This window comes from Lepidochelys kempii, chromosome 1 (genome assembly GCF_965140285.1).
Source record: "Lepidochelys kempii isolate rLepKem1 chromosome 1, rLepKem1.hap1, whole genome shotgun sequence".
Classification (NCBI taxonomy): domain Eukaryota; kingdom Metazoa; phylum Chordata; order Testudines; family Cheloniidae; genus Lepidochelys; species Lepidochelys kempii.
Window position 1 is genome coordinate 223991116 of NC_136380.1, and position 14036 is coordinate 224005151.

At 39.2% G+C, this 14036-nt stretch overlaps 1 protein-coding gene across 1 annotated transcript in view; it reads left to right on the top strand.

Annotated features, from left to right (window-relative positions):
- LOC140907760 (potassium voltage-gated channel subfamily KQT member 1) overlaps positions 1-14036 on the top strand; it is a 744183-nt gene that overhangs the window by 136431 nt on the left and 593716 nt on the right. The window lies entirely within an intron of this gene.

Sequence of the window (14036 nt, forward strand, 5' to 3'; positions counted from 1 at the left end):
ATTTGGTGGGGTGGGGGGGAAGTGGACATTCCTCCCTCCAGCCCACTGTAATCAGCCCCGTTGGTTGCCAGGGAAATTGAAAAGTAAAGAAGAAACTGCTTTTTACACCACATACTTAACCTGTGGAACTCAAGGTCACAATGTATAGTTGAGGATTAGAGCTTAGAGTGCTTCAAAAAGGATTAGATGGATAATGAAAATACCCCAAACCACATAAGATGAACAATGATTAGGGATATAAATCCTTATAGTTTTAGGACAAAGCCCAACAGCTGTAATTAAAACTTCTCTTACAGGCAAGTTATTCTATAATTCTCTATTATGTAATTTCTTGCACTTTCCCTGACACCTTGTACTAGCCATTTTTGGTTATATGTTAGCTTAGATCACTGGTTCTCAATCTGTGGTCTGTAAACAATTAACAATCCATGCAGCACTTGCTGGTGGACTGAAAAGAGCCGGCTTGTCACTTGTGCTTGCTCTCCTTCCAGCTGCTAAAATATTTTAAAAGTAGTACGTTAAAGGCTTTCCTAATTGCTTTATCTTGTAAGTAAGTTGCCACAGTGTGGTGCTTTAGGTGCCAGTGGAACAGCAGGTAGGTCACATTATAAACAGGAAGAGAGACAATCTCATGGTATAAGTAGATTCATGAGACCATCTTTCTATTAAGATATTCTCATTAGAAGCACATCTGAGAACCCCTGGTCTAGGTAGGCCATTGGTCTGATTTTCATATGGCACTTTGTGTTCTCCAAAAAAAGAAGACTTGGAATAATTTCATTCCTGATTTTAAATAAATTAGCATCAATGCCCAGCTACATATCTTCTGAAATTGTTTTAATCGCTCCAAAGACCATGTCCAAAACACTAGTCAAAGCGGTGGATTAATATAATCTCCTACCGCAAGATGGAGACAGGAAATAAAGCAAAACTTTGTGACATCACTACTTAGTGAGTGGACTTCCTAGCTTGAGAACTGCTGCCTCTTTTTTCTATCTTCCAGCAGATGGAGAATATGTGACTTAATGAACTAAAGAGAGAGTTGTGTTTTAGGGCCCAGTCTTACAGACCTTACTCAGGCAAAATTTCCATTGAATTAATAGGAATTTCACTTGAGGAGATGATCAGGACTGTCCCATTTAATTCATTAACAAATACTTTTCTAAAATTGCCTGGTTATTGGGCACTAGAGTTTTATGTAACCAGTTGAGTGCTGTAGCAGAACCAGTAGGCAATGATTGAGATGTAGTAATGCACGTAGCAGAAGTATGTAGGGACAAAATTAGAAAGGCCAAGGCACAAAATGACATCAAACTAGCTAGAGACATAAAGGGTAACAAGAAAACATTCTCCAGATACATTAGAAGCAAGAGAAAGATCAAGGACAGGGTAGGCCCATTACTCAATGCGAGGGGGGGAAACACTAACAGAAAATGTGGACATGGCAGAGATGCTTAATGACTTCTTTGTTTTGGTTTTTACCAAGAAGGTTGGTGGTGGTGGTTGGACATCTAACATAGTGAATACCAGTGAAAATGAGGTAGGCTCAGAAGAGGCTAAAATAGGGAAAGAACAAGTTAAAAATTACTTAAACAAGTTAGATGTCTTCAAGTCACCAGGACCTGATGAAATGCATCCTAGCGTACTAAAGGGGCTGACTGAGAAGATATCTGAGCCATTCGCGATTATCTTTGAAAAGTCATGGAAGACAGGAGAGATTCCAGAGGACTGGAAAAGGACAAATGTAGTGCCAATCTATAAAAAGGGAAATAAGGACAAACCGGGGAATTGCAGACCAGTCAGCTTAACTTCTGTCCCTGGAAAGATAATGGAGCAAATAATTAAGCAATCAATTTGCAAACATCTAGAAGATAAGTAACAGTCAGCATGGGTTTGTCAAGAACAAATCATGTCAAACCAACCTGATAGCTTTCTTTGACAGGGTAACAAGCCTTGTGGATAGGGGGGAAGTGGTAGACCTGGTATGTCTTGACTTTAGTAAAGCTTTTGATACTGTCTCGCATGGCCTTCTCATAAACAAACTAGGGAAATGCAACTTAGATGGAGCTACTAAAAGGTGGGTGCAAAACTCGTTGGAAAACCATTCCCAGAGAGTACTTATCCGTGGTTCACAGTCATGCTGGAAGGGCATATTGAGTGGGGTCCCGCAGGGTTCTGTTCTGGGTCCGGTTCTGTTCAATATCTTCATCAGTGATTTAGATAATGGATAGAGAGTACACTTTTATAAAGTTTTGCGGACAATACCAAGCTGGGAGGGGTTGCAAGTGCTTTGGAGGATAGGATTAAAATTCAAAATGATCTGGACAACCTGGAGAAATGGTCTGAAGTAAATCGGATGAAATTCAGTAAGGACAAATGCAAAGTACTCCATTTAGGAAGGAACAATCAGTTGCACACATACAAAATGGGAAATGTCTGCCAAGGAAGGAGTACTGGGGAAAGGGATCTGTGGCGTCATAGTGGATCACATGCTAAATATGAGTCAACAGTGCAATGCTGTTGTAAAAAACCATCATTCTGGGATATATTAGCAGGAGTGTTGTAAGCAAGACACGAGAAGTAATTCTTCCCCTCTGTCCTACGCTGATTAGGCTTCAACTGGAGTATTGTGTCCAGTTCTGGGTGCGCCACATTCTAGGAAGGATGTGGACAAATTGGAGAGCGTCCAGAGAAGAGCGACAAAAATGATTAAAGGTCTAGAAAACATGATCTATGAGAGAAGATTGAAAAAATTTGGTTTGTTTAGTCTGGAAAGAGAAGACTGAAGGGGGACATAACAGTTTTCAAGTACGTAAAAGGTTGTTACAAGGAGGAGGGAGATCTTGTTTTAACCTCTGAGGATAGTACAAGAAGCAAATGGGGTTAAATTGCAGCAAGGGAGGTTTAGGTTGGACATTAGCTCAAATAAATTTTAGTCTCTAAGGTGCCATAAGTACTCCTCTTCTTTCTGCGGACACAGACTAACATGGCTGCTACTCTGAAACCTAACTTTCAGGGCGGTTAAGTACCGGAATAAATTGCGAGGGAGGTTGTGGAATCTCCATCATTGGAGATTTTTAAAAGCAGGTTAAACAAACACCTGTCAGGGATGGTCTAGATCAGTGGTTCTTAACCTGGGGTGCACGCTCCCTCTGGAGGTGCGAGACATGCCAGATTTTTTAGACTGTAAAGCATCGAAAACACAAATTAAGCACAGGCACGCAAGTACAACTACTTTTCTTGAAGGAACAGTTGTTTCGGAAAGTGAAGGAATGACCATCACAACTGAAGTGACAAAGGATTTGCAACAGTTGAATGACTATTTCCAAGGATATTTTTCCACTGGAGATCTTGATGTGTCAAAGAAATGGATACTGGATCCATTTCTTTTTAACCTGGATTCTATCAATGATAGCGATTTGATGAAAGATGATCTCATTGAATTATGAGCCAGTGGCTGAATCCGAATGGAGTTTGAGACAATGGAGTTTGAGAATTTGTGGTGTGCTCAACTAGCACCGTTTCCACAACTGGCGAAGACAGCGCTGGAGATCCTCGTGCCATTTGCGACGACATACTTGTATGAGATAGGATTTTTATCACTCTTACGCATCAAAACAAAGGCCAGAAACCGCCTAAATGCAAGTGATGACATGCGTTTGGCTATTTCAAAAAAAGTTACTCGTTTCTCGAACATCATTGAACAAAAATAGCAGAAGTCAATGAACCGATACATGAAAAATTACACTCTTTTTAAAGTTTATTAATTTTACTGTGAAATTAAAATATATAATTCTCTTTCATTCTATAGTTCTGATATATCTAGGTTTAAAGAACTGACCTACTTCAGTGATTTTTGATAAGGGGTACGAGAACATATTTTGAGAACCAAAGGGGTGCAGGCTGCAGTAAAGGTTAAGAGCCACTGGTCTAGATAATACTTACCCCTGCTTTGAGTACAGGGGACTGGACTAGATGACCTCTCAAGGTTCCTTCCAGTCCTATGATTCTATGTGCTGGCTGGGCCCAGCCCCACACTTGGAAAGTTTTTATAGTCCTATTTTATAGATACTAGCTACATTGAGCAGTAGGTGCAATAGTATAAAAAGTTTTTTAGACAGACTAACTTTTGAGCTAAATATTAGTAGGCAGCTTATAACATTAGTGTTTGGTCGCAAACAAGGGCTTTCGCTTTAGTATAGTTTACCACAATTTATACTACCTTCATACTATACTGAGATACCCTTAAATTAGGTGGGTGCTGTGGGGGTTGGTGTTGGACCTTTACACACAAGCTGCCTTGACAGTTTTCTCCTGTATAGAAGCTCTTCTAGGATCCCAGATACATGTTCTTTTAAACTGTAAATTCCAGCCACACTAAATAATAATAAAACCAAAATGTACATATTGGGTAACATGTTCAATAATGTCCAAGTGACTTATTCTAAATCTCACTGAAAGTCTGTGGGCCTAAGGAGCCTAAGTCATGTTTGAAAATTGGGCTTAGGCTCCTACGTCAGTTTCAGGTGCTCTTGAAAATCTTACTCGCTGTAAACAAATTGGTAAACTCATTTTATCTCCTATCACTATATATGTGTAGTAGGTTATAAACCATGGAAGTTTGTTCTCAATCTTAATACGTTTAAATAATGTGAGGAAACAGTCTGAAAAAGGGGTTAGAATCCTTACATTAAAGCTTATGAAATGGGACAGTTGTCACAGTAAGCTAATGTTATGATCTACCATACTAACCTTGACCGACTCCAGTAAAAGGTAAAGATGCTACTATTTTAGAATATAAAGCCATAATATTTTCAGGACAAATGTAAAGAAACTGCATTTTGTTGCCATTACCACTGTGTATGTATCAGAAAGCCAGTCCTGCTTTGGCTCAAAAACTTGCTGTTTATATTGGGTCAGTTCTTGTTAAGTATTCATGCTGATAAAAAATACATCACATATTATAAAACGATATCTTGTTACTTTTCTTTCACAGGTTATTTTGTTTCAGAACAATTTTTTATGTGCAATATTTTTTCTAGCAGTGATATAAAGCCCTTTTCCCATAGGGAGAAAATAAGCAAAAATCAAGTAGGTAAGAGTGACATGAAAACAAAAGCAGCATTGAAGGAGTCGATTGGAATTTACTGTTGGTCTTCACTTTTTATAGTGTTCTGTAATAAAATACCTGTTTTCAGCTTAACCCCTAACAGAGAGAGAGATGCACCTTATCCTCACTACTGCTCTCTGAATGTTAATCTTCTTTGAGCTTTGGCTGAGCATTAGTTTAGCTTATTCTCTGCTTCCTGTCTGGCCTTTTCTGGCCCTGTTTTTTGCATGCAGGTCGACAGCTTTCCTGGTCATCATCTTTATCCATCTGTGCTGCAAGCTGTCCCGCATCACCAGGTACAAGGAACAGTGTCTACACACACCATCATATATGTCTTGAGGGACTGATTATTGATGTGACAGTACATGTTTTGTGTGTAATTAAGCTGGCTCAGATTTGCGCCCCATTGCCATTCATGTGCCTCTGTTTCCCTAGTTTCTTTCTCCAAATGTCCACCTGCACTCAAGTTCTTTGGTGTCCATGTCTTGGGTATACTTGGTACCGATGGTCTTTTACAAAACTTAAGCAGCCATTACAAAATGAGAGCAGACTTTAACAAGTTTAATAATCTATCTGATAACGGTTCAAATTACCTTTCAGCTTGCCTCTGGTTTTTGGTGAATCTGACTTTCTTGGGAGCTGGCACAGCAAGTAGAAAAAAGTAGCAGCCAGTGAGCAGGACTGGTAGATATTGGCCATTGTGAATATTTTGGCTGGAGCTGGATTTATATATTAACTGAATCTAAACCGAATATTTAATACCAAAGAATACATAATTCTACCTAAACCTAATTAGCAGATATCATCTTTCTCCTTTTCCTTTCCTTTCCTCCTGCCCTCATTTCTTTTTGTGCATAAATAGAAGTTCTCCTCTTTATCATCAGCCTCTTATTCCTGCCTGATTTGTTCAGTGGTGCCCCAATCCAGTGTGGGAGACATCAGATTGTCTTCAGTATAGCAAACTGCGTGATGTCATAGACACTCGATTGGGGCATCATAATGGAAGATCTCTGCCCAACGATAGGGGAGGATTGTGAAATTTTCTTCCCTGTTGTGTCTGAAAAGGAATGGTCCAGTTACCCAGGGTCATGGATACATATGGAACAAATTACCAAAGGTCATGGTGGATTCTCCATCACTGACTATTTTTAAATCAAGATTGGATGTTTTTCTAAAATATATGTTCTAGGAATAATTTTTGGGACTTGTATGATCTGTGCTACACAGGAGGATAGACTAGATGATCAAAGTGGCCCCCCCTGGACTTAAAGTCTATGAAGAAATCGCCCCTCTGTTAACCTTTTTCAGAGAGAGGTTTTTTTGGGAGGGATGATGCATTTAAGAATGAGTCTGGCTGTTGAGTGTAGATGTTGTCTTTGCATTCATACTTTTTATTGGGTTAGTTTGTAAATTCGGGATATGTCTTCTTTTCCAGCCTAGAAATGTGAAAGTTTAATGTTTGAAGTATGATTAGTAGATTAATTTATGTTGGTGTAAATGCACCTGGATTCTTAAGCAATGGGTGACTGACTTTGATATATAAAAGCATGGGACCTGAGAGAGGCTTGTCCAACATATATAATACACACTCATTGTTTAGTGATCAGAAGTGATGGGAAAAGATGTACAGAAAAAAGCTGATTTTTCTCACCGCACCCCCTTTTTGTTAAAATAGTTTCATAGAATGTAGCAGCAGTAATTAAGGCCCACAGTTCAGACTATACATTGACATTTCTCATAGTATGCTTGTTGCACTGGATATTGTATGTTTTCAAATCATTATTCTTCCTAAGGTCGTGCTCAGAGGAATACCTTGAACTCTTAAACTAAGTTGTTACTTCTGCCATGCTTCCTTTATACTTTTGATAGCATTTGGAATGGAACTCAAAAACAAATCAAAATAAAACAACCCCCCCAAAAAACAAAACAAAAACCCCCATATACAATAGTTTGTGCCTGTAAGACCACTCTTGAGAAGCAAAACTGGTTAAAGTAAAATGAAATAGAGGATACAATTCCTCAGGCTTGAGTTACAACTGTTATGAGCTATTTATATTTGGTAGCTGGAGTTTACAACTTCAGATTTTATTCCTGGGTAGCATCACTATCACATGTTGAAGGTATTTTAATATTTTATATTTCTTCAAAATTGAAGCATTATCATGAGTGATTCTGATGAACTATTTAGTTGCTTAGAAGCTCACGACTTCTTGACACAGAAAATATTTTTATCTTTCTATTCTGACTTTTTTGCTTTGAGTGAACAGTTACTTTGAAGCGAATTTTGGAAGACCACCCAATAAAAAATAGTCATCTTGCAATATAGCAAATTAATCATTTCTGAAAAGAGCATTTCTGGGCAAAAAGATAACTTCATAACTATGACAATGATCTTTATGATAAATTTTTAATGCAGGTGATATGAGCTTTGAATTTATTACTGAAAGTTTTGATTGTATAGAATGGAAAAATTTAAGGATTAGAGGGCTAATATTTCATAGAAAGGGGTCACTTAGGACTTAGAGTGACAACAGTGTAAAATTGCTTTTAATGTTAGGGTTCATCATCATCACTCCCATAACCGCATTGGTCGTTGATGAGTAATCAACCAATTGTCTCCACCCTCATGATTGTGATTGAGTCTATGCGAAGTCCATTCCTGTCCACTCTTTTATGTTGTCAATCCATCTCTTCTTCTGTCTACCTCTTCTTCTCTTCCCCTGTACTGTCCCTTGGAAGATGATCTTGGATAGGCCAGATGATCTTATTACATGGCCGTACCACTTCAGCTTGCACTTCACGTTCGTCAGGAGATCTTCATATGACCTAGTGCACTGGGTGGTGATGTTGTGGACCTCTTCATTAGTGACCTGGTCGAAGTAGGAGATACTTCTGTAAAATCCTGGGCATCTCATCTCTACTACCTGTATTTTCCGTTCAAGTTCTGCTGTAAGGATCTGTCTCACACACATACAGAAAAATGGAGATGACCAATGTGTGCAGCAGTTTCAGTTTGGATTCCAGGGAGATATTCTAATTCCTCCAAATTGCCACTGTGGCTGCTGTTTTCACAGTTCTTGCCAGTATTTCTGCCTTTGATCCTTCATCAGTGATGATTGCCCCCAAATAATTGAACTGTTTCACTGTCTCCAGCTCTTGTCCAGACAGTGATATGTGAGCTGATCCCATCACATTTGTTTGTCATTGGCTTGATTTTCTCTGCACCGATTTTCCATGCTGTATTTTGTGGAGGTTTCATCCAATCATTTCACAAGGTTGGCAAGTTCATTTTTGCTGCTTGCCAGGCCGGCAATGTCATCAGCGAACCGAAGGTTTGAGATTGTTCGCCCCCCGAATGCTGACCGTGCATAAGTGATCTTCTAGGGCATCAGTCATTACACGCTCCAAGTTGGTGTTGAACTGTGTGGGCAAAAGAAGGCAGCCTTGCTGGACTCCAACAGTGGTGTGAATCCACTCTCCTATTGTGCCACTGACGAGACCTACGCTGCTGGCCTTGGTATACAGTTGTTTAATGGTAAGAATAAGCTTACGACCAACATTGTAATTCTTCATGGTTGCTCAGAGAGCTTCATGCCATACTCTGTCAAACACCTTCTTCTTGGCCGTCAGAAGATCTTCATGTGACCCAGTGCCAGGTGTATTGTTCCATTTCATACACGAGTTCTTTCAACCTCCCTATTTGTCTCAATGTCCTTACATTCCATGTGGCTATGGTGATGTTATCTCTTCCACAGATCCTCTTTGTTGGGGTTACACCAGTAGCACACTTGTTGCATCCATCCTGGTTGGAGACAGATGGCACGGTCATTACTAACCCGGGCTGCAACCAATCCGGTATGGACATGGTTGACTTGCTCATCTGTTGTCTTGAACAAATTTATAACCTGGTGGAGCCCATTCCTCTCCAGGAAGCCCCCTTTTTGTTGCCTCTTACGACATGCAGGAAGAGCAGTGGGCCTATTCTGTCCCCAAACCCGCAGGGGAAATGTTAGGGTACAAGGATGATAAACTGATTTGCCTAGCTGTGGTTTAATATTGTACAGAACACTAACCTGCACTGCCTGACTCTGCATGAATTGAATGTTTCTGATATAGAAGACTGTAGTTTGTCTGAGAGCATTAGGGAACCATATAATATAACTGCTAAATACTATGAGCCTCATAGTACTGCTTCCCAGTGACCCACTCAGAACAGGGAGGATCTAGTTTCTCCCAGTAAGAGGCTTGAACCAAATTCACACTGATTTTTGGTTTTGAGAGAGCTGTTCTTGGATACAAACACTAGGCCCTCCCAGCATCTGGAAAAATTGTCCTGGCATCCCCCTTGGCATCTGGTGGGTATAGGAAGTGCAATAAATTGAGCTTGGAAAAGATTTGCACTTTTCCCTTATGGGGTGAACAGCTATTGCTCAGAAATGAAATTGATATTAAAATATCATATGGTGATATGATACCTCTAGTTGCTATATAAGTTGTAGCACCCTAGAGAGATTCAGAAGGCAGAGGGCAGGCTACTGTATTATATTCCCTGGGCAAGAATTTTTCTTTTAACCTGAGGGAGCTACAGCTTGAGTGCCTTGGCTGACTGCAAATCTAGTATACAGGGAGAAAGGCAATCTGTCACATAGATATGCCCCAGATGCCTACTGTTTTATACATGAACACCTTGAACTCAACCAAAAAAAAAAAAAACTTCTTAGAAGCAGTGCAGATTACAGAGCAGAGTGCAATGTGCTCCCTGCATCAAAGCACAGTTTAATAAGCAGGCACCAGTGTTCTGCACTAACTTTCAGCTTCCAAGTGGTCCTAACAGATAAATAGTATGCAAAGTGAGTTTAATTTTGAGCTGAGAAGGTTGTGAATAACCACAGAAAAGTCGGCACTGAAAAGAAAAGGTTGGACACATCTTACTCAATGCAGAAAGAAGAAAATCTTTCTAGCCACAGTTACTACCTGTATATCCAGTCATCTCCTAAATCAGTAGGGATACCCAAGAGTGTGTTGTGGGGTGCTAACAGAACAGTTCTTCCCTTGAATACGCTTAGGCCATGACTTACCCTCCCTTTGATAGACTATTTCAAATCCTAATAGCTTTTTGTGAGGAGAAACACTTCTTTGTATCAAGGCCATACCACACCCTCTGTCTGTGGCCACAGGTGATGCTGCTTCTGTGGGGTCTGAAAACGGCTACTCCTAAATACTTGTGTGATTCCTTAAGGTATTTCATACATTGCAGCATCCGTCAGTTGCTTTTTCTTAAGACCGTGATCAATGAATGGAATCTTTGCTTATAGAAATGTGGCTCATCAGAACAAGTGCAAAATTGGCAGGTCACATTCTATAGAGCTCCTTTGGAGCAGCCACAGCAGTAATGCTAGAAGGGCACAGAAATTCTTTTTCCAGAAATCTTTGTTTTTCCCTAAAAAATATAGTTTAAAGTAGTTCTGGTTAAATGCAGGTCTGAGTCAGATGTAAGTTAAATTATTTTCCAGTTTTCTGTCCTGCTAGCAATGTTCAGTTATGTCATTTTAGAACTCTATTGTCCAGGCCTTCATTTTCAGTCCTTAGCATGTGTACTATGGATTTTCCATTCCTCAGCATTGATGTGAAATGCATTAGTGTTTAGTTTGAAGATAGGTCAACCAACTGGTGCCATAGGATGAACCTGAGACTCTGACAACTTTAATTTTCGAAGAGGACCTGCCTTTCTCATTTCTGCTCACTTTAAACCAATTACATTCATAAGTGGTGATGAATTAGTGTTTCACTTTGTTTTCTTATGGACAGTCACTTCTTTTTCTTTGGTAGTATGCATATGGTGGTTCTTAGTTGAATCGAATTGTTTCTTCATGGCAATGTTTTCCAAGTTAGTCCCTTCTATTTAGATCTGCTCTCGGTTGTTTGTGCCAAGTTTTCTAGAAGCATCAACATTAAAATATGCAGAAGAGAACTTCCATAGAACTTGTTTGGATCACTAGCAGCTTTGACAAATTTTGTTGCTTCAGGTCAAAATGATTTAAGTAAACTTATATATGTCCATAGATACTTTCAATATTTTTTGCATGAAATAAATGAAGCAAACACCTACTGTATTGTTTTAAAGACAAACTGTTGATGAATATTCAAAGAATGGTACACCTGATTTTCAGTGGTGCTGAGCTCTTGCAACTCCCATTTATTTGAACTGCAGGTGAAAGTCAGGCCCTATGTTTGATTGAAATGAACATTGGGTAGTAGTGCTTTTTAAAGTGTTAGGTAGTCTAAATTCTTAAAATATATTTTGCAGTTACAGGGTTAGCTGCACCATCTCCTTTGGGGTGTGTCTGAGTGCACACCCTCCGGTGCCATGCTTCATACATTTACTTATCCCAGCAAGGAAATTTGCAGTTCTCCCACTCTTAGACCTGGACATGGGCTGTAGTAGTATGCGTATCCACCAAGCTTATCCAGTGAGTCTGACTGAGTATGGACACCTGCATTTCTTCCCTTTGGGAGTAGTGGTATGTAGTGACTGAACAGCTTTCTTAAAACAAAAGTTTTATATAGCAGTAGGGACAAAGCATTAGAGAAGAAGGATTTTAAAACAGTCTACATGCATGTCTAATGTAGCTAGAGTGCGATCAGTGAGAGTACTGCATGATGGTGGCCTAGGCATCTCCGCTGTTCTTGGGCTTTGGCTTTTCCTCATCAAACCTAGCTTTGTAGGTTGACTGGAGAACCAAAGACAGAATCATCAAAGTTCTTGCGAACCAAAGACAGAATCATCAAAGTTCTTGCATTGCTCCTTGGGAGCTAAATGTTTGCTGGTAGTAAGCTTTGTGGAGCGATTCTTCTTTTTCCTGCCTGTTGTCCAGAAAGACCTCTCCTGAGATAAACCAATATAGTCATATAAGAGACACTATACTAGTAACGACAGGTTTCAGAGACTCAGCCATGTTAGTCTGTATTCACAAAAAGAAAAGGACCTGTGGCACCTTAGAGACTTACACATTTATTACAGCATAAGCATAAGCTACAGCTCACTTCATCGAATGCATCCAATGCTCTAAGGTGCCACAAGTACTCCTTTTCTTTATACTAGTAACCAGGCCAACATACAGTGTTAATAAATTACTACAGGGCAGCTCCAAATCCATCACAACATTAAATACTTCTGATAACTGTGAATACAGATATATGTAAAGAGAGAAGATTTTTAACCACCAAGTTAATAAGTCATGTGTCATTTGAAAATAGTGACATAAAATGTTGCTCTACCATACCACTAGAATCAATTTCCATATGTCTTTACCAATGCATGCACTAGATTGGGTAAGGCCAAAAGAATATCAAGACCTGACAGACAGACCAACTTTGAAAATAACTACGGAAGCTCTGGCTATTAACAGATTCTAGGTTAAATTAAAAAAAAAAAAAACCTGTTGCCTGGATTGAGGAAGGCTGTAATATCTGAAGTGGTGTTAACACTTCTTGATGCAGTACATGATAAAACGTCAGAATTCCATGTCTTTTTATAGCAGGTGTGTCTAAAGTGTAATCAGCAGGCCAAAACCGAGCACAAGGGTTCACAAGTCAACTTGTGGCAACCTTCATCCGTAATGAATTATGTGGACTTTTGTGGATATTTTTTGTTCAGAAATTTAAAAATAACAGGAGAGCTGCCAGTTATCCCCATCTCTCTTTTGTGTTGCTGTATTAGTGAGACATTTTCATGCATCAAGATATTTTGGAGGAACAGGGTACTGCTATAATACAGATCCAAAAGAACTATCCAAAAAGTGCATGAAAACAAATGAGGATATTTTAATTTCACCAGCATCAGGTTATAATGTACTCATAATTTAACCAAATTAAACCTCAGGTTTTCATGATTGAAACTGGTGAATCAGCAGAGTTTTAGTTTAACTGAAAGAGTTAATTTCTTGTCATCATAAACTTATTTATATACTTTCCCTTTTTTCCTGTTGCTTCAAATGACATGCTTAATATTCGTCTGGCCTTGAAGAAAGCAGCAAAATGATCAGTTTTTTCACCTAAACAAAATTAGTGCTATCAATCCAAACCATTCTCCTTCCAAAGAGTTTTCAATTGCAGATTAAACTCAAAAGGTAAGTACAAGAAGAAGGCAGGAAAATGGATGATTATCAAAAGATCACAGAAAAATTCTAACTATTCTTGACTGGAATGAAAAACATGAAAAAATACAATACCATGAGTCTACAAAAAGGTCATCTCAGAGAAACAGTGCTTATAGCCCTATATTTAGAGGACTGAAGTCAGTAGGAGTTAGACTTGAGTAAGGATTGTACAAATGGGCCCATAGTAAATTGCCTGAAATAATTAAACTTTTCCATACACAGCTATTGTCTTGAAAATTTGTGTATATGTTAAGTCTAGGAAGCCAATGTCTCTGCATGTATTAAAAATCTGGAAGGAGCAGAGAGCTGGTTATTCAGAAAGCTAGAGAAGTATGTATCCCTCTTTGGACAACCTGGAGGGAGCTAAACACAAGTATGGCTAAGAGTACACGAAAAGGGGTAATAATGGCTCTGCAACATACTTGCAATGTAGCTTCTGAAAAGCTCTGATTATGGTGGTAATGTATTGACATATTTATGGGGTTATCAATCAGGTAGGACATGTTAGAACAGTTGTGTTCTGAGATCATGCCTTATAATAAATATCCATTTCCTACTGCCTGAAGAAAAATGCTGCCAGTGGTTCCCCCAGCATGACTGTGGATTCATGAGCCACTTTGTGCTACAAGGGCAACGGGTGTGCTTGGAAAGCTCAGAGTTGGCCGTTGTTTGTTTAGGGATATAGCAAGATCTGTGGGGTATTTGCATTTTGTTCCAAAATGTCTTAGATTTTCAGGCTCTGCAAAGTTGTCAGGCTCTACCCTCTA